Here is an 18,413-nt window from a genome sequence, read left to right on the forward strand (position 1 = left end):
AGTGTCTGTTCTTATGCTGTTATGATTTGTGATCAGTACCACCTTTTACACACACCCCACTTCATGAATAATTATAAAAATTATGATTTCTCACTCATTTCTTTACTAGTAGTAGAAACAAAATAAGCAGCCATAAATGTCATCTAAAGTTGGAGCCCTATATTTAGATTCTGATGCATATTTATTGTTGTGAATGCTTTTGCAAAACAGTGGCTGGGAAGACTTGCCACAGATAAAGCACCTATTTCAAATAATATTTCTTAATTGTGTATTCTTACTTGCTCTCTTGTACTATACCACTGCATTTTGAATTCAAATGCAAAAAAATATATTTTGGAGAGCACAGAGAAAGGAATGCTGCATCTGTTTGCAATTCTTTAAAGCAAGTGCCAAGGCGCAGCAAGGGCGCACACGGGGTGGGCAGCAGTGGTGAAATGCTTCTGGTTCGCACCGGTTCAGGCAAACTGGTAGTAAAAAAAAACTACCGGTTCCTCTGAACTGGTATTTCCAACGATCAGCTGTGCCGCGCGATTTAAAATTGCAGGAAAGCAGGAAATCCTGCTTTCTAATGAATCTAAATTGCGCGACACAGCTGATCCTCCCCTCACTGTTCTACTTACCTTCCCAAGCCTCCTTTTGATATGCATTGTGCATGCATGTGCACTTGTGAGTTTGGTGCGCACCATGCACCACGCATGAGTGTGCACAGTGCGTGCTTGGCACACACCGCGCATGTGTGGCCAGCAAACCAGTGGAAACCGTTTCAATTTCACTACTGGTGGGCAACCGTTCACTGAAGGAGGGTCTACTTGTGCGTGCGCACTTTCCTGGCCCTGCCACAGCTGGCCAAGGAGTCGTGAGAGGAGGAGGAGGAGGAGGGTCGCCAGAGCCTTAGTGCAGGAATGGAGTGGCCCTGTAGTTTTGCTTCCTGCCGCTTCGGTCTGGAGCTCACACCCGCTGTGCTCGGCCGAAGAGCTGCCGGGGGGCGGGGGGATAAGGCAAGGCGATGGCTGGAGCCTTAGTGCAGGGAGAAGCCACATCCTGTTGTGAGAGGAAAAGGAGGGTGGAGGAGGGTTGCCCAAAGAGGCCATGTACAAATCTTAGGAGTTTGTCTGAGCTAAGCTTGGTTGAAATTTGGTTGATACAGTGAAGGGACTTGTTGGGCAATTCCTATTGTGGCTGAGGGATAATCCTACCTTTGTTCAGACCTTGCTGCAGGGAAATTGCTTATGAATAGAGATAGCTATCTCTTTATCTCTTAAGTACTGGCATCTGCTGTTTGCTATTAAGAAAGGTGGCGGCTGCTTTTCAAGAGAATGTTTCTCCATTTAGGAAATATAATATTCTGCTTTTTTAATATTTCCTAAAATATTTCATTCTTCTAAGAGAGGGGTGGGTGCTAACTTTCTACAACTGGAAACTGGAAAAGACAAAACTGGTACGACATGTGTTATCTTTGATTGAATTGGCATATAACAACCTGTGCTCTTACTCAGACTTTCCAACTGCCAATGGCTTTTGTCTCATCTCCCCTTTCCCACTTTGATTCTATGAATCAAGTACTTTTTCACAAGTACTTCAAACAGTGCAGCTATTTCCTCAAAGAAATTAAAATGTATGTAGCTTTGTGCGTTGGCTTTAGTCCTAAGGGCCCGAGTGCCTCACTCTGTTAATTTGCAGGCTTTGGGATTAATAGAATGATGGTTTCAACCTTTTTCAGTTGCTGGAAATGTCTTTGGAGAGTTTTCCACCATTTACCTGATAGTCATAGGTAGAATAATGTTGAGGCATGGGAAGTCCTCCCAGGTCAGTCCCATAAGGACAAAATTGTGATATTGTTGAAAACAGAGACTGTGTGATCAGTGGTGAAATGTAAAATTTGTTTCTACCGGTTCTGTGGGCGTGGCTTGGGGGGGTAATGTGACTGAGTGGGTGTGGCCAACTTTTTTTTTAACTTTTAAAACCATTTTTTCTACAACCTCTACAACCAAGAGGTTGTAAAAAAATGCTTTTAAAAGCCTCTGACAATCCCAGCTGAGCTGCACGATCATCAGAGGCTTTTTTTTTACTTTTAAAAGCATTTTTTCGGCCGAAGAGGTTGTAGAAAAAATGCTTTTAAAATTTTTTTAAAAAGCCTCCGATGATCGCGTGGCTCAGCTGGGCATAGCGGTGGAGGCAGGGATTTTTGCTATGGGTTCTCCGAACCACCCGCCACCATCGCTACAGGATCGGGTGATCCGGTCCAAACCGGGAGCATTTCACCTCTGGGTGTGATGCGCTTTTCTTCTGGCCTGACTAGCTGGCCAATCACATTGACTTTAATAACGCTTCAAAAGATGTTCATGCTTGATTCCCCCTGTACATCTTCTTGTGTGCCCACTTTGTCTTTCTTCATTTTAAACAAGGGCGTCTGCAGGGAATTATTTAAAAAAAAAATCAAGATGGTAGTCATCTAAGTATGATCAAAGATCAGTTTGTTATGTGTGTTACACTATTATGGCCATCCTTGGGTTTTTGACCTTTTCTGTGGAAATCTCTGTGTGCTTTATTGATTATCTCCTTGATCCTATTTTGCCTCTCTTTTGCTTGTGCTTTTCATGTTATGTTAATCTACGGTAGGCAAAAATCAAAAGGAATCTTTGGAGGTTTAACACATTTTAGTCTAAGGCATAAACCTTCCTGAGGGTACAATCTAAGTAATGTAACTCTTCTGAAGAAGAGTATTAAAAAATAGACTATATCACTCAAAATAAATGCTTTCTTCTGAAGAAGCATTTATTGTGAGTGATATAATCTATTTTTTAATTTAAAAAGTCACATGCAATTTAGTTTAGGGATTTCCCTATGTAGATAGTAAAGTCTTCTGCCACTGCTGTAAAATGATTGGGAGATGTATCAACCATCTAATAGATATTCTAATCAAACTTTGTTTCTGAATGGGGACGGCACTATCACTTGTGAATAAATTATGATAATCTGATTTAGTGTTTCATTATCCATTTCTTCCTTCTCTCTCTCAATTGATATATTCATATTTCTTCCTCTGGCTGTTACTTTCAATTGTCTATTCTCCTCCTCAACGTTGTATGCCATTCTTTCATTTTGTTAAAAGGCAGATTTTTATTTTTTAGGCCTATCCTTCTTATTCAATCCGCCTGAAAATCATTCTTGTAGTCATTTCTATCTTTTTAAACATTGCTGTGTGTGACTTTTCTGTCCTCTTGTAACAGTATGCTCAGCCTGCTCCTTGGGTCATTCTAACAGATGTGTCTTTTATTGTATTTGACAGTATCATCAGTGGAATCCAGATTGAAAGCACAAAAAGTAGAGATGGGTCTTCCCAAAAACTTTCAAGAGAAACATTGGGAGTTTGGGATATGGGAAGGTAATGGAGGTAGTTTCAGTAGATAGTTGCTAAGGAGAAAACTTTGAAAAGCCCAACTCTTAATGCTATGAATTTCTGCTAACCCGAACCCTACCTTTCCAAACCAGAACACATGGATGTTTTTACAGCACATGAGAAAACATCTCTAATTAAATGGATCATGTCCTAATTTAAGCATCCTGCCTAAACTGGTTTCTCCATATCAGGATATATTAAAATAATTTTGATTGCAATACCTAGAATATCAAACCTGCCCATTTATTAAATTTAAGGAGTTCAGCCCTATGATAAAGATATGTGAGTCATTAGGTTATAGCAAAATTTGGCAAAATTCCTGTTTCCTTTATTTGTTTTTCCATATTGCATCAAGTTCTTATGTTGTTGTGAAAATAAAAGGATTTTTATCCTAAGAATTCAGACCGTATTTATTAAGAGGTTCTTTTTGAAGGAGCAGGATTAATTAAAAGCCTGTCTCAAATCAAGATATAACAAATTACTCCTAGCAATTTATTATTTTAACAGCAAAAGTGATGTGGGTTTTAGTTGTCTCCTTATTTGTCTTCCAAGTTCCCACCAGCCAGTCTCTGAAAGGACAATGGATGCTTCTGGAAGGTTCTCTGGTGCAGCTTGTCATCATTTCACCAGGCTTTAAAGAGAAGTCTTGATTGATTCCTGAGAGAAATAAACACACAACCATTATTCTGAAGCCACCAAAACCGTAACTAGGTTTTCAAATGGTGCCTTTGAGATATGGATGCCATTTTCAAAGAGGTTCAACCTATGTGGCAGCCCTTCATAGTAGGCCAGTTCAAGACACAGGCAAAGCAGAGATTCCAGGATGCTCTTCTCTGTAGTAAGGTAGAATAAGATGATTTTATTTATTTTTGTTTATTATATGTATCTCACCTTTATTTTTTTTTACAAATAACCCAAGGTGGAGAACATAACCCACACTCCTTTCTCCTCCTATTTTCCCAACAACAACAACCCTGTGAGGTGATTGGGCTGAGAGAGAGTGACTAGTCAGCCTATTTATTATAAGGGGAACACAGAGTACCTTAGATGGATTTTTAAAATTAAGTCACCAGGCTAAAAGTTATCAGACTGTGAATTCTAATCCTACCTTTTTGGCTTTCATGGCTAAGGTAGGATCAGAACTCAGTCTCCTGATGTCAAGTCTGGTGCCTTAATCTTAACCTTAAAAGTCCAACTAAGGTGCTCTGCATTCCCCTTATACTAAACATGGAGGGGTTTGTGGAATCAAAATGCAGGACCCAAAGCATGTAATCAATGCTCACTGCAATATTTACTGTTAACAGTGTGCACTGGAGAAATTCTCTTGAGAAAATAATGGGAGGAACTCTTGCAGAGAAAAGGATGCTGTCAGGCTTGTTCCAGCTTGGATGTTTAGGAAAGAAAGACCCTCAAATCCATTTGTAGCAAAAGGTATACTTTTACTAACGTCAAGTGGTTACAGCGCAAAAAAAATGGATTTGAGTATTCCTGTGCAAAGTCTGCCTTTTCCCCTTCTCCCAGGTCCTCCCATCTTGACCAGTTTTAAGAGTCCAATAATATTAGGAGTTTTGGTAACAGCTTTAAGGTTTGGTGCCTCTTTGGTGGAGTTTCGCATTCCATTCTCATGCTCCTGTTGTTGGATCAACCAGTCTGTTCCAGATTGACACCTCTGGCTTCTGTCACCCTATCATCCCCCTTCCCATTCTCCCCCTCCCCGCCTTTTATGGCAGGATGCCAGCGAAGCAAAGTAGGCTGAAGCCATTATGATGGCAGACCTGACAAATTCACTCATATTTATACATTTCAAAATGGAGGGGGACTTATATGCATGCATATCCATTGGTAATTAATAACCTAACTGATCTCAAGTTACTTCCTGCCCTTCTGTTACCTAGAGAGGACAATAGTCTTCGTTAGAAGAAATATTTGCATCTTGAGATTCAGAGGTGCCTATGGGAATGTTCTGATAACATTTATCACTGGGCTACAAGGACACATTCCCAATGTCTCCATTTGTCTATTAAATAGTCTCATTCATATGAAAACTGATTCCCCCCCCAGGCTGAATTTCATTCTCATGCTTTCTCTTTCTCAGCACTGTGTAACCTTCTCTGTAAGTTACTCTTGGTGGCTCAATTCCTTCCTTCCCTATGCCCAAGATCTGTACTTGTTTATGCTGAGATCTAGAGGTTTCTCCAGGTTCCTCTTCCACAAAAGCCATTGGCATCAGCTTGGAGAGCTTCCGTTTCACACAGTGAAGCTGAGCCACAAAAGTGCTACTTAAAAATTGTTTGGCATGCCGATGTGAAACTACTATTTAGAAAGAAGTCTAGTCCCCTTCTGAAATCATCCAACTTTATCCCAATTGCTGGCCGTTACTACCACCAAGCACTGGATTCCTACCTGCTGTCTTCTTCCTAGTCTGAGGAAACAGAATCACCTTTGGACTTCTCTGCAGAACGAAGAAAAATGAGATATCAAGATAAGGTGTACATTTTATCACTAAAGAATCTAAATCTAGAAGTAGGATTCTGAGGATTCCATGATGCATGGCATAATATATATTTATTAAATATATATCAAAACATTATTGGTTGTCACATGGACAGCCAGATGTTTAGACTGGATTTGACTTTTTTGTCCACCTACTCAGTCCTTCCCAAAAAGCTGGGATGGGCAGATATTTTTTGATAGTATTAAAGTTATCATTGCAGGATGTAAGCTATTCCAAATAAAGCTGCCTTTTGCAATTGACTGAGAGGGATTTTGTCAATGACGATGGTGGTCAAAAGATGATCCAGATGTTTTCGGATTCATTATAGTTGTTGTTGTTATCTTTATGTGAGCAATTAAGGCTTACTTAGAGGATATTACTAGAGACCCAACTCTTGGAACATCATGAAATATGCTTGCTCTATAAAATTTATCACTAGCATTACAAAATTGCCCAGTGCAAAATCAAATGAGTATGTTTCAGCAAAGAGTGGCAATAAAGTCATTTTTTAGAGATTGCTCTATGAGTGAGATGGGCAATGTCTATATTTTATATATAAATGATTTTTAAAAATATCTTTTTCATCAACCACTACTCCCTTCCAAAGGCAGAACTAATAGCTGAACTTACGTGTCTCTTCAGCCTTTGAAAAAAGGCTCTTTAAAAAATCACAGTGCTCTTTCACCCTTTCCTGGAATGGCTCAGTATTAAGAAGGAAGAAATTCTGCTCTGTGGGATTATAGAGTGGCCACTCATCCTTGCTGGCTGCTGACCCAGTGGGATTCCTAAGGAGGAAGAAAAGGACATTGATGGAAACTAATCATGGGGAGAACCAACCTAGAAATAAGGAGAAATTTCCTGACAGTGAGAACAATTGATCAGTGGAACAGCTTTGCCTTCAGAAGCTATGAGTGCTTCATTGCTGGAGGTTTTTAAGAAGAGATTGGACAGCCACTTGTCCAGAATGAAATAGGGCCGTGATGGCAAACCTATGACATGCGTGTCACAGGTGGCACGCATAAGCCTCTCTGCCGGCACACGAGCCCTTACCCCAGCTGAGTTCTGCACGCGCACCTCCCGCTGGCCACCTTATTTTCGGGTCTCTGCAGCGCTGTTGTTTAATCAAAATACAGTTAAAACACTATACAAGCCATCGAGAATATAACTATATACATCCAAAAGGAACAGAAAGTGCCTCATAGGAGCAGATAATCCTAGAGAGGCAGGAAATGCATTACTGAACAATGGAGATGAATGCCAGAGAGGAATAAAGCTGCATACAAGGCAGACGTAACATCTGTTACAACATTAAATTCATGGGGGGGGGGGCAGGGGGAGCGCAGGGGGTGTGTGTGCCCCTTTTTTTGGTCCCAGGAGGCTTCAGGGAGGCCTGCTAGACCCAAAACGGGGCACGTGTGTGTGTGTGTGTGTGTGTGTGTGTGTCGCATGCGCATGCATCGGGGGCGGGAGAGCACGCATGGGGGGGTGGCATGCACATACACAGGGGGTGTTGTGCGTGCATTGTATTATGGGTGTGGGCCAGGGATGGGTCCTAATTTTTTTTACTACCGGTTCTGTGGGCGTGGCTTATTTTGTGGGCATGGCTTGATGGTCATGTGACAATTATTTAGGATTTAGCAGAGGTACTGGTCTACCAGGCTTTTAACTGCTTGCAGAGCTGTACCGATCTACCCATTTATTTTTGCAGGCACTGATCTACTCATGTATTTTTGCAGGCATCGGTCTACTAATTTGTTTTCTTTTAACACTGATGATGATGATGATGATGATGATGATGATGATTAATATTTCTATGCCGCCCACTCTCCGAGGACTCTGGGCGACTTACAACAATCGACAGTATACTAAATAGCATATTTCCCCCTAACAATCTGGGTCCTCTGTAGGGCGGCCCTTTGAAGCCCCGCGGCAAGAGTTTAAACAGTTTTTTTCCCTCTAGCCATCAGCTGGGATTCAGGAGGTTTGAGAGAAAAGTTATTTCTCAATTGCTGTGCCTATTAATGGCTTTTGGAATGGACAAGTAAATAAGCCAATCAGAAAGCAGCTAATAGGTTTGAATCTCCTGGGCTTTTATATTCCCTCCCCTAACTGTCACAGTTGACAGTATAAAAGGAGATTCTTGACAGAAAACCGAGCTCTTCTGTTAGAAAACTGTGGGCAGTTTGGAAGTCAGTTAGAAGGGCAGTTCTGATGGTTTAACAGACTCTTTCTTCTGAGGAAGAATAGCCAGAACTAACATCGCTTAGAGCGATTACATACATACATACATACATACATACATATATATATCTGACAGGATATTTAAGCAAAGTAATAAAATACTATTTAATATTTGAATATATATTGTTTTGTTTTTATATTAATAAAAACATTTATTGTTAACTGCTTCAGAGGCTCATTTGTTAAAGTAGATCTTAATAGAGATAAAGGTTTACGATACATTGATTTATTTACACCTCAACAGGAGGCAGCAATAGATTGGGTGTGGGGCCAAATAAAAGGTAAGAATAACGCGGGGGGTGGGCGGGGAGGCAGAACCGGTTTGGTGACATCATATCGTCACCGCTACCGGCTCGGGAGAACCGGGCCGAACCGGGAGGAACCCACCACTGGTGTGGGCATGCATGCATGCTGTTGTGCGCATGTGCATGTTTTTGGACAAAAAGGTTAGCCATCACTGGAATAGGGTCTCCTGCTTGAGCAGGAGTTTGGATTAGAAGGCTTCCAAGGTCCCTTCCAACTCTGTTATTCTGATGTAGCTCTTTTCCAAAGCGACTGGTTTTGACTTGACAAACTACAACCAAGGGGAACTCCCAAAGGGGACTTTGAGGGAGGGGTGGAGTTTGGCTTGGTGAAATCTCTTATGTCTCCTCCTTGCTGATCCAAACCCAGGTCAGCTCCTCATAGACTCTTGGATCTGCCAGTCCCAATCCTCACAACCTGGGCACCCTCAATCTTGTGAGTTTCCCCTTCACTACTTACTCCCTTGCAAGCCTTTGCTCGTTCTCTTAATGGTAGAATAACTTTTTATTCTAAATTTCTAAAAAATTCCCTTTTGCTTTCTTTATTCCACTTGGAGAAATAATGTACCCTGGAATATGTGTGATAACACTGAACTCATAAAAGAACAATGATTTATAAGTGACATTATTAAGAATTCTTAAAAATTTCAGGGCTGTTTCCCGTACAGGTAGTCCTTGACTTTCAACTATTCATTTAACGTCCATTCAAGGTTACAATGGCATTGAAAAAAATGATTTACAACTGGTCCTTGCACTTACAACTATTCCAGCATCCTCACGGTCACGTGATCAAAATTTGGCTGCTTGGCAACTGGCATGTATTTCCAATGCTGCAATGTCCCAGGGTCACTCAATCACCATTGGCAACCTTCCCAGCTGATTTTCAACAAGCAAAGTCAGTGGAGGAAACTGGATTCACATAATCATATATTGTACATAAAAATTGCAGTGATTTGCTTAAAAACTGTGGTAAGAAAGATTTAAAAATTGGGTATGATTCACTTAACAACTGTCTTGCTTAACAACAGAAATTCTAGTCCCAACTGTGGTCGTAAATCATGAACTACTTGTATTAACACAATCTGAAAACATACGCAAAGGAATAGCGTGCATTTCTTTATGGCTGCATTACTTTAGATATAAAAGTGCATTTGTTGAATGGGGGGGGGGCTTTCTTTGTATTTACAATACAAATTTATAGAAATAAAGTGAACCACTTACCCAGTTCTGGCAAACTCTGCCCAGTAGTGCATCATCTGACGGCTCAGCCTGGCTTCAGCCTCTGTGTATGTTTGATTGAAAGGCAGCGTTGATTCAAGGGTTCCAAAAACAAAAGGAACTTCAGCACCGTGAGATGCCCCAATCCATTCGGGCCAAACTGACCATGAAGGGCGATGTGCGAATAAATAGGCATATACAGGACTCCCAGTTTTCCTGATATTTCCTGCAGCTTCCCTCAATGGACATGCAATGATCCGATCTGTATAGAAGTGGGACAGAGCAGAGCGGTATTGTGCTGGGCCGTAGTTTCCTTCACTGTACCTCAGTGCAATAGTCCGAATAAAATCTTCAGTTGCATTTTGCACCAACAGCTGAATTCCTTTCAGAAGCTGCTCCTGGTTGATGAGATTGTGGGTGGTGTTAGAGAAAACGAAGTGGACAAATGTGGCCATTTCATCAGAGGTTTCACCTATGAGGACAGGTTTGACCTGAATTTGCCCCTCCTCCATGAGCTTTTCTGGTTCACCAAGCAAAAACTCCCCATCTACAGTTGGCCTGAAGGCAAAATTGACAAGGAAGCCACCTTTGAAGAACAGAGCTATTTCATGCTGAATAAGTTCAGAAACATTTTTTGTTTGCAGACAATGCACTATGCTGATAGTATTGTCCTTGGAACAACCTAGCAGATGAACAAATTCCAGTGATTTTTGTTTGGCTTCCTCAGGAGACCTCCAAGCATAGAAGGCATTGGCTATTCCGCTCTGGATCACCGCTTGGGCAAAAAAGTCCTGGCTTTTTGGTGCGAGAAGATGGAAATTCACAGAAGCTCCTCCAGCACTGTGGCCGAAAAGGGTCACCCGAGAAGGATCTCCCCCAAAGGCAGCCGCATTCTCTTTTACCCACTTCAGGGCCAGCTGTTGGTCCCATAAGCCAAGGTTCCCCGGAGCAGCTGGTGGCCAGGGCTCCCAAACGATAATTGATGGTGACCACAATGATGTTCTCAGCGGCAGCCAAAGGTGCCCCATTGAACATGTCCACAGAAGATGTGCCCATTAAATATCCCCCTCCGTGTATCCAGACCAAAACAGGGACTGGGGAAGAAGGTTGTGGGTGTGGCACCCAGATGTTGAGGGAAAGGCAATCTTCTGACAGTGGTGTTTTAGGAGACCATATTTCTGCTTCAGGGTCTTCCAGGAAAATAAATTGAGAACAGGAATTGCCAAAACTGGTGGCTTCCAATGTTTGCTTCCATGGCTGATGCGGAAGAGGTTTCTGGAAACGCAAGTTCCCCAGGGGAGGCTTAGCATAAGGAATGCCTAGATAGGCTGTCACAGATCCAATGCCGGCCAGGAACTGCTTGCCCTTAATAGGGCCACTGCTAGTTATGACCACTGTGTCTCCTTTAGAAGCAGTACTGGAGGCTAATGGAAAGGGGAGGAGGAGGAGGAGGCAGCACAAGAGAGACGGGCATAGCAGACAAGGCATTGCAACAGTAGGACGAGTCGATGGACCTGGAAAAAGTTACACCCAATATGAGATTATTCCAATACTGTATAAACACACTGTCAGACCTGGAAGCCATCTTTCTACCTTTGTGCCTTCAGGCTTCAGGCTTGCCACAAATTCTACTGTGGGAAATTGGGAGGGGGGATTGTATAGAGTGAAGAAGATATATAGTCAAAATAAAATTCTTTATAGAAAGTCAAGGCCATTGTGCCTTGCAGCTTTGTTGAGAAGAATGAGGAGGTATCATCTGTTCCGGATGGCACCTGATTGGATGTGTGGTGGACATGTGGGTGGGGGCAAGGTCTTGAACTTTTTTTTGGGTGTGGAAAACCCAGAAGCTCTCAGATTTGGGTTTTCCTAGATGTGCCAATATGACATCTCTAATAAAAGTTAGCTTTGAGGAACTTCAAGCCTCGGAGTTTGATTTTGTTGGGGGTGTTACTTGGAACCCTGACATTAACCTGAATCCCCTTTCAACTAAGGCAGCTCCCCCAAGTCCTGAGCCCCAAGTGTCGACCCGATAATGGGTGGCGCGAAGACTCAGGGAAGATGGAGGAAGAGAAGAAATCCACGGAGGGAGCAGCAGGCATGGGCTCAGCAACTTCTTCTGACACCCTCTACTCCCTTCCCTGGCTATGGAGGAAGCCATGAAAACTGCAGAAGCCGAACGCCAGCTGGGCACTCGACGCAAGGAGCCAATGCCAGAACAGAGGTTGCAGCCAGACCTGACTCTGCAGAGCTGTGAGAGTTACCCCAATCCAGGAATTGCTGTTGGAACCACGAGTGGATGCAGGGCAAGCCTCAACCCTCAGCTGGGGAGTGCAACAGAAACTGCACCATAGGCACTCTGGAGAATGGGGCTTCCCAACATTGTCATGCAGCCAGTAACTGGCTGGTCTCCCGGAGCAGTTGAGCCAACTAAGCATGAGCGAGATGGCCCAGCCCCTCAGCACCAGGAAGCTCAGATGGACATTGTCGCAGCCAACATTCACCTTCCCAAGCCAGGGAGTTGCAGGACAATGGACGGAGCGTCAGCCTCTTTCCATTCAGCCCCGAGTGGCTCGACTCCCAGCCTTACGCTCCAGCCCAGCCTGGTGGTGGGTTCCCTCCACCCAGGGGCACAATTGGTGGGAGGGGCCACCCAGCAATTTAACTATCAGTTCACCTGAACTGGGCCAAACCGGCTGAATCCCACCACTGAAAGACAAAAAGGACAAGTATAAAAAGTGGAAAGAGGGGCAAAAAACTAAGGCAGAATATGAAGTGAGGAAAGCTAAGGCTCACAATGAACAAAGGCTTGCGACTAAAGTAAAAAATAACAAAAAAAGCGCTTCTTCCAACATATTAAAAACAAGAAAAAAGTCAAGGAAACAAATGGCCCATTGCTGGGAGAAAGTGGCAAGAAGGTGACAAGCAACAGGGAGAAAGCAGAACTACTTAACTCATTTTTTACATCTGTCTTTACACAAAAGAAAAAAACAGTCCAACCTATCAAAAACAGCACCACAAAAAACAGATTAGGAACACAAGTTAAAATAGGGAAGAAAATGTTAAGTGAACACCTGTCTACCCTAGATGAGTTCAAATCACCAGGACCAGATGGATTACACCCCAAGGTTCTGAAGGAACTGGCAGACGAGATCTCAGAACCACTGAACTATATCTTTCAAAGATCCTGGAGCACAGGGGAACTGCCAGAGCACTAGAAAAGAGCTGATGTAGTTCCCACCTTCAAAAAAGGAAAAAAAAAAAAAAGATCCAGGAAACTACAGACCTATCAGTCTGACCTCAATACCAGGGAAGATTCTGGAAAAGATAATCAAGCACGAATCACCAAACACCTAGAAGCAAACCAAGTAATAGCCAAAAGCCAACACGGGCTTGTCAAAAACAAATCATGCCAGACTAATCTTACTGCATTCTTTGACAAAGTGACAAAATTAGTGGACCAGAGGAATGCTGTCGATATAATTTACTTGGACTTCAGTAAAGCATTTGATAAAGTAGACCATAACCTACTACTAGATAAAGTAGAAAAATGTGGGTTAGACAGCATCACCACCAGATGGATTCGTAACTGGCTGACCAACCGCACTCAATGTGTAGTCCTCAATGGAATTGCATCTACACGGAGGGAAGTACGCAGTGGAGTACCCCAGGGCTCTGTTTTAGGCCCAGTGCTCTTCAACATCTTCATCAATGACTTGGACGAGGGGATAGATGGGGAACTCATCAAATTTGCAGATGACACCAAGCTGGCAGGAATAGCCAACACTCCAGAAGATAGGCTCAAGATACAGAAGGATCTTGACAGACTTGAACATTGGGCGCTATCTAACAAAATGAAATTCAAAGGTGAAAAAAGCAAGGTTCTACATTTAGGGAAGAAAAACAAAATGCACAGGTACCGTATATGTGGTACCTTGCTCAATAGTAGTAACTGTGAGAGGGATCTTGGAGTCCTAGTGGACAACCATTTAAATATGAGCCAGCAGTGTGCAGCAGCTGCCCAAAAAGCCAACACAGTTCTAGGCTGCATAAACAGAGGGATAGAATCAAGATCACATGAAGTGTTAATACCACTTTATAATGCCTTGGTAAGGCCACACTTGGAATATTGCATTCAGTTTTGGTCGCCACGATGTAAAAAAGATGTTGAGACTCTAGAAAAAGTGCAGAGAAGAGCAACAAAGATGATTAGGGAACTGGAGGCTAAAACATATGAAGAACAGTTGCGGGAACTGGGTATGTCTAGTTTGATGAAAAGAAGGACTAGGGGAGACATGATAGCAGTCTTCCAATATCTCAAGGGTTGCCACAAAGAAGAGGGAGCCAAGCTATTCTTCAGAGCACCTGAGGGTTGAACAAGACGCAATGGGTGGAAACTAATCAAGGAGAGAACTTAGAACTAAGGAGAAATTTCCTGACGGTTAGAACAATTAATAAGTGGAACAACTTGCCTGCAGAAGTTGGGAATGCTCCAACACTGGAAATTTTTAAGAAGATGTTAGATAACCATTTGTCTGAAATGATGAAGGGTTTCCTGCCTGGGCAGGGGTTGGACTAGAAGACTCCAAGGTCTCTTCCAAATCTGTTATTCTATTTCTATTGCTTCCAAGTCTGTCTATTCTATTCTATTCTATTCTATTCTATTCTATTCTATTCTATTCTATTCTATTCTATTCTATTCTATTCTATTCTATTCTATTCTATTCTATTCTATTCTATTCTTATTCCATTCCATTCTAAAATAAGAGGTGCAGCTTTCTAGGACTGCTGATGGCTCCAAATGTTTTTCCAAAGCATCCCAATGTGGAATGCACATTGTTTCCTTGGAAATGTTTCCTTCTATGTTCAAAGCAATTCTATCAAAGCGTTCCAAGTTAAAAAATAACTACATTCCTTCTCCATGTTTGTTTCAGTCCTGGGAATTAACCCGTCTCCTCTCCTCCATGAGATGGATGCCTTCTGCATTTTTAAAAAAACTCCCTTTATAAGTCTGAAAGTTGAATCATGACAACTGGATTTCTTTTCTTTTTGGTTTGAAGCGTTTTGCTGCTTATGCAGTTAGCTTCTTCAGTCACATACTCACTCCCTTTATAAGCGAAGTCAGATGGCATTTGGCCACAAACGCAAAGAAGGTCTTGAACTTTTCCAGAAAATCGCTGCAGGCTCCAACTGATGACCTGACTGTGAACTGAAATGATGACTGTTCCTTCTTGCTGCTGATGTCGAAACCCAACTGCTTTCTTAAAAGAATTTAATTAGAGGTGCCAGGAATATGCCAGACCTGGGGAAGTTACCTAAAAGCCCTGAGGAAGAAATTTCTATAAAGGGTGGTTATGACTTCTGTTTTCTTCAACTTAGAAACTTTATAATCTGTAATTCTAAATTGCACTCCTCACCCTGTTTCCTCATGTTCTGCTGTCTAAATTCTTTTCCTGACTTTTGACTCTAATCACCACCCGTGTCTGGATAAAGTGCCCCCAACAAAGCACAGAAACATTGTCAGAATGTAACTAAAAGGTTTTGCCTTACTGAACCAATTTCTACATTCATAAATAAAAATTAATTAATAGAATTGGAGATTCCAACTACACGAATGCAAATTAAATTGAATTAAAAAGATCTTAATTCAATTACCCTATTAACAGAACTGTAACACTTATGACTGCATTAAAAGACTTCTTGCAAGACTGGTTTGATTCTTCGGCATAAAACTGGAAATGTGGGAAGTAAGAGTCTGAAAACAGCAACATTTTATCATACAATGGCAGGCTTGCTGCAAAATTGTAACTCTGGCCAGAATAAATTGGAAGGGACCTTAGAAGTCTTCTAGTCCAACCCCCTGCTCAAGAAGGAAATCCTATTGAAGGGACATAATAATAGTAGAATAGATAGAATTACTGAGACGTAATAATAACACTTCTGTAAGAATTGCTTTGCTCCTGTAAGAATTAGAATTGCCTCTGCCATTTGCTTCTACCACTGATCTAACTCCGGTTATCTTGTTTTTGTGTACAACTCAGTGCCTGGTGCGGGGTGTCATGGCCTGGCAGGGTCAAATCAGGCAAATACCTGTGTTGCTAAGCACTCAACCCCCCTGTTCCTTGCTGCACAGGCAATGCAGGGCTATAAGGAAGGCATGGGCCAGGGGGCCAGAATTGGGTACTAAGCTGATGTTTCTGAAACAGTGGTGGGATTTAGCCGGTTCTGTCCGGATTGCGCAAATTGGTAGCGAAGACTGCGGGAGGCTCCGCCCACCCACTCAGATGTAATGCGCGACAACTGTGCATATACAGACGGCCGTACGCATGCGCAGACCTGGCGTACACGCTCACATTTGCGAACCAGTAGGGAAGGTAAGTGACCCATCTCTGCTCTGAAGGTATAAAAGGATGCCATACCTTCTCCAAGGTGTGGCCTTTCCTCTTTGTCTGTATGTTATGGAATGGTCTACCCAGCTCTTTGCTTTGATCAAAAATAAAAGCTGATATTTTTTCCAAGCCTCTTCTTGGATCTCTCTCTTTAGCATTCTGGTGACCCAAGTACATTTTGGGACCTTATACTATAACATTTCAGACAAATGGTTGTCCAATCTCGTTTTAAAAACCTCCATTGTTGGAGCACTCACAACTTCTGGAGCAAGTCATTCCATTGATTAATTATTCTGTTAGGAAATTTCTCCTTAGTTCTAAGTAGTTCTAGGCAGCATGAGTCATAACTCTCTTTGACCATCACCTTCATAATTTCAAATGGTTACTGAGTAAGTTCTGAGTAAGTGGTTCAGGGAGGTCATATGTAGCACCAAAGATTTTGTGACAAACCTAACTTACTAGTTTTTAGTATGCTCTTCTCTTATTACTACAAGTATTAGAAATGTATCAAGGCAAATTAATTGTAACCCATCTCATTAATTTGAAGGCAACTGATTTTTAAATGATAAAAGGTTATGAAATCTTGAAATCTAATTATGGAATAATAATACACCTGTGATTTCACATTGTGAACAAATAATAATAATAATAATAATAATAATAATAATAATAATAATCATCATCATCATCATCATCATCTTAAAATTAAGAATTTTAAAATTAAAATTAAGAAGATATTTGGTTGATACCTAGGACGCTGGCAGCAACCTGTGTCAACCATTAGCACCAGTCAATGGTATTTGTGACACATTTTTAAATGATCAGTTGACTGAGTTTCATGGTTAATGAATAAAAGAGATGATGATGATGATAGACAAATTCACCATCAGTCAATTGCAATTGGCAGCCTTACTCAGAACAGCTGACATCCTGTGACGATACATCTAAAAGCATAAAACATCAATATCTGCCTATCCCAGGTCCACTTGATAAGTGGACAAAAATGCCAAATCCAGTCTGAACATCTGGCTAACTGTGCAATGAACCAGTAATAAAAAATGTCTAATCCAGGCTAAACATTCGCCTGACTATGCTTCAAGCCATAATATATTAAATAATACATTCCATTCAAGCCATAATTCAGTTAGTGAGTCTTAGGCAAAAAGGTACTTACAGAAGACATTCATCTTGTTGGCTTGGAGACTGTCAATGGCAATGCTTGGAAGAAGATTTACTGATGCTACGTGTTCAAAACACTTTTGATTCACATGTCAAGAGGATGCATTGGAGAATGCTTTTATGCGCTAATCTTCTCGCCTGCACTTTTATCCTCCCCTCCCATTCTAATTATACATAAAACAAGGAACAAGGAAATCAACTCTTTTGGAGTTACACCCATGAGGAACACACATGAAAGGAACATATCAGTTCTGAGAGTTATTCAGGAATTTTAGATGCTGCTTATACATCTGGACCTAATTGTAAAATGAAAATAAGTTTCAGTTGACTACCCTGTCATTTCACATCCAAATTCCTCTTGCAATAATCTAAATAGTTTAAAAAAACTTGATTGAGCAATTCTGAGAGTTAAAAATCCACACATTTTAAAAGTGGCCAAGGTTGATCTACAGGAACCTTTCTCAACCTTTTTATCCTGGAGGAACCCTTATAATAAGAGATTAAGGATTTCCTTCATAAATTTCATGAGGCAATTGGCAAGTAAATTATCTTGGTTGAAAGATTAGAGTAATAAATTTTAATCCAAGTAACAAAAATAGAAAGCTCTCTGTATTTTGTTCAGAAATATGTTTTGTATCTAACAAGGCCACTAATGAATTCATTTTTTCTAATGAATTTTTCTAAAGATCAAACCACCGCCCACCCATCCTCCACAAAGCAATCTTAAATTCATACTCATTGCCTCAATGACGCTATCTATCTAACCATCGCATCCTCTGCTGTCCCCTTCTCCTTTTGCATTTGAGCTTCAGCTTCAGTATTTGTCCTTCCAAAGGACTGTCAGAGTTGATTTTTCTTTAGGAAAGGAGGCAAATTAAGGAAGGGGAAAAAAAAAACAAGAACGCAAGGCGCTAGCAGTAAAATGATTTCCCATGTGCTTTCCAGGAGAGGCTAGAGAGCCTTTGGTTGCCATGCACTGGATAACTGGCTCGTTATCTTATTTTTCTTATTGGTTCAAAAATATCCTAAATCCTGAATCCACCTTTCCTCTCTCTTTGGAAAAGAAGGTATCGAAGCTCACATGTTAGGGACCAAATGGCCCATAGAACTGCCTCCGGATTACCTGCCCCCTCCCGCTCCCCCCCCCCCTTGAGACAAGAGCGAATTGTTGAATCAACCCTCGCCGGAACGAG

At 41.6% G+C, this 18,413-nt stretch overlaps 1 pseudogene across 1 annotated transcript; it reads right to left on the bottom strand.

The window, feature by feature from the left end:
- Positions 1 to 3,798: 3,798 nt before the first annotated feature.
- LOC117667993 (cholinesterase-like) lies at positions 3,799 to 18,366 on the bottom strand (annotated as a pseudogene). The gene is made up of 5 exons (XR_015731697.1): positions 17,216 to 18,366; positions 9,659 to 11,169; positions 6,525 to 6,679; positions 5,804 to 5,852; positions 3,799 to 4,057 (listed from the first exon to the last, which is right to left on the bottom strand). The product of XR_015731697.1 is annotated as a cholinesterase-like (transcript).
- Positions 18,367 to 18,413: the final 47 nt, after the last annotated feature.

The sequence above is a fragment of the Pantherophis guttatus genome, chromosome 2 (assembly GCF_059756535.1).
Source record: "Pantherophis guttatus breed Tessera chromosome 2, ASM5975653v1, whole genome shotgun sequence".
Classification (NCBI taxonomy): domain Eukaryota; kingdom Metazoa; phylum Chordata; class Lepidosauria; order Squamata; family Colubridae; genus Pantherophis; species Pantherophis guttatus.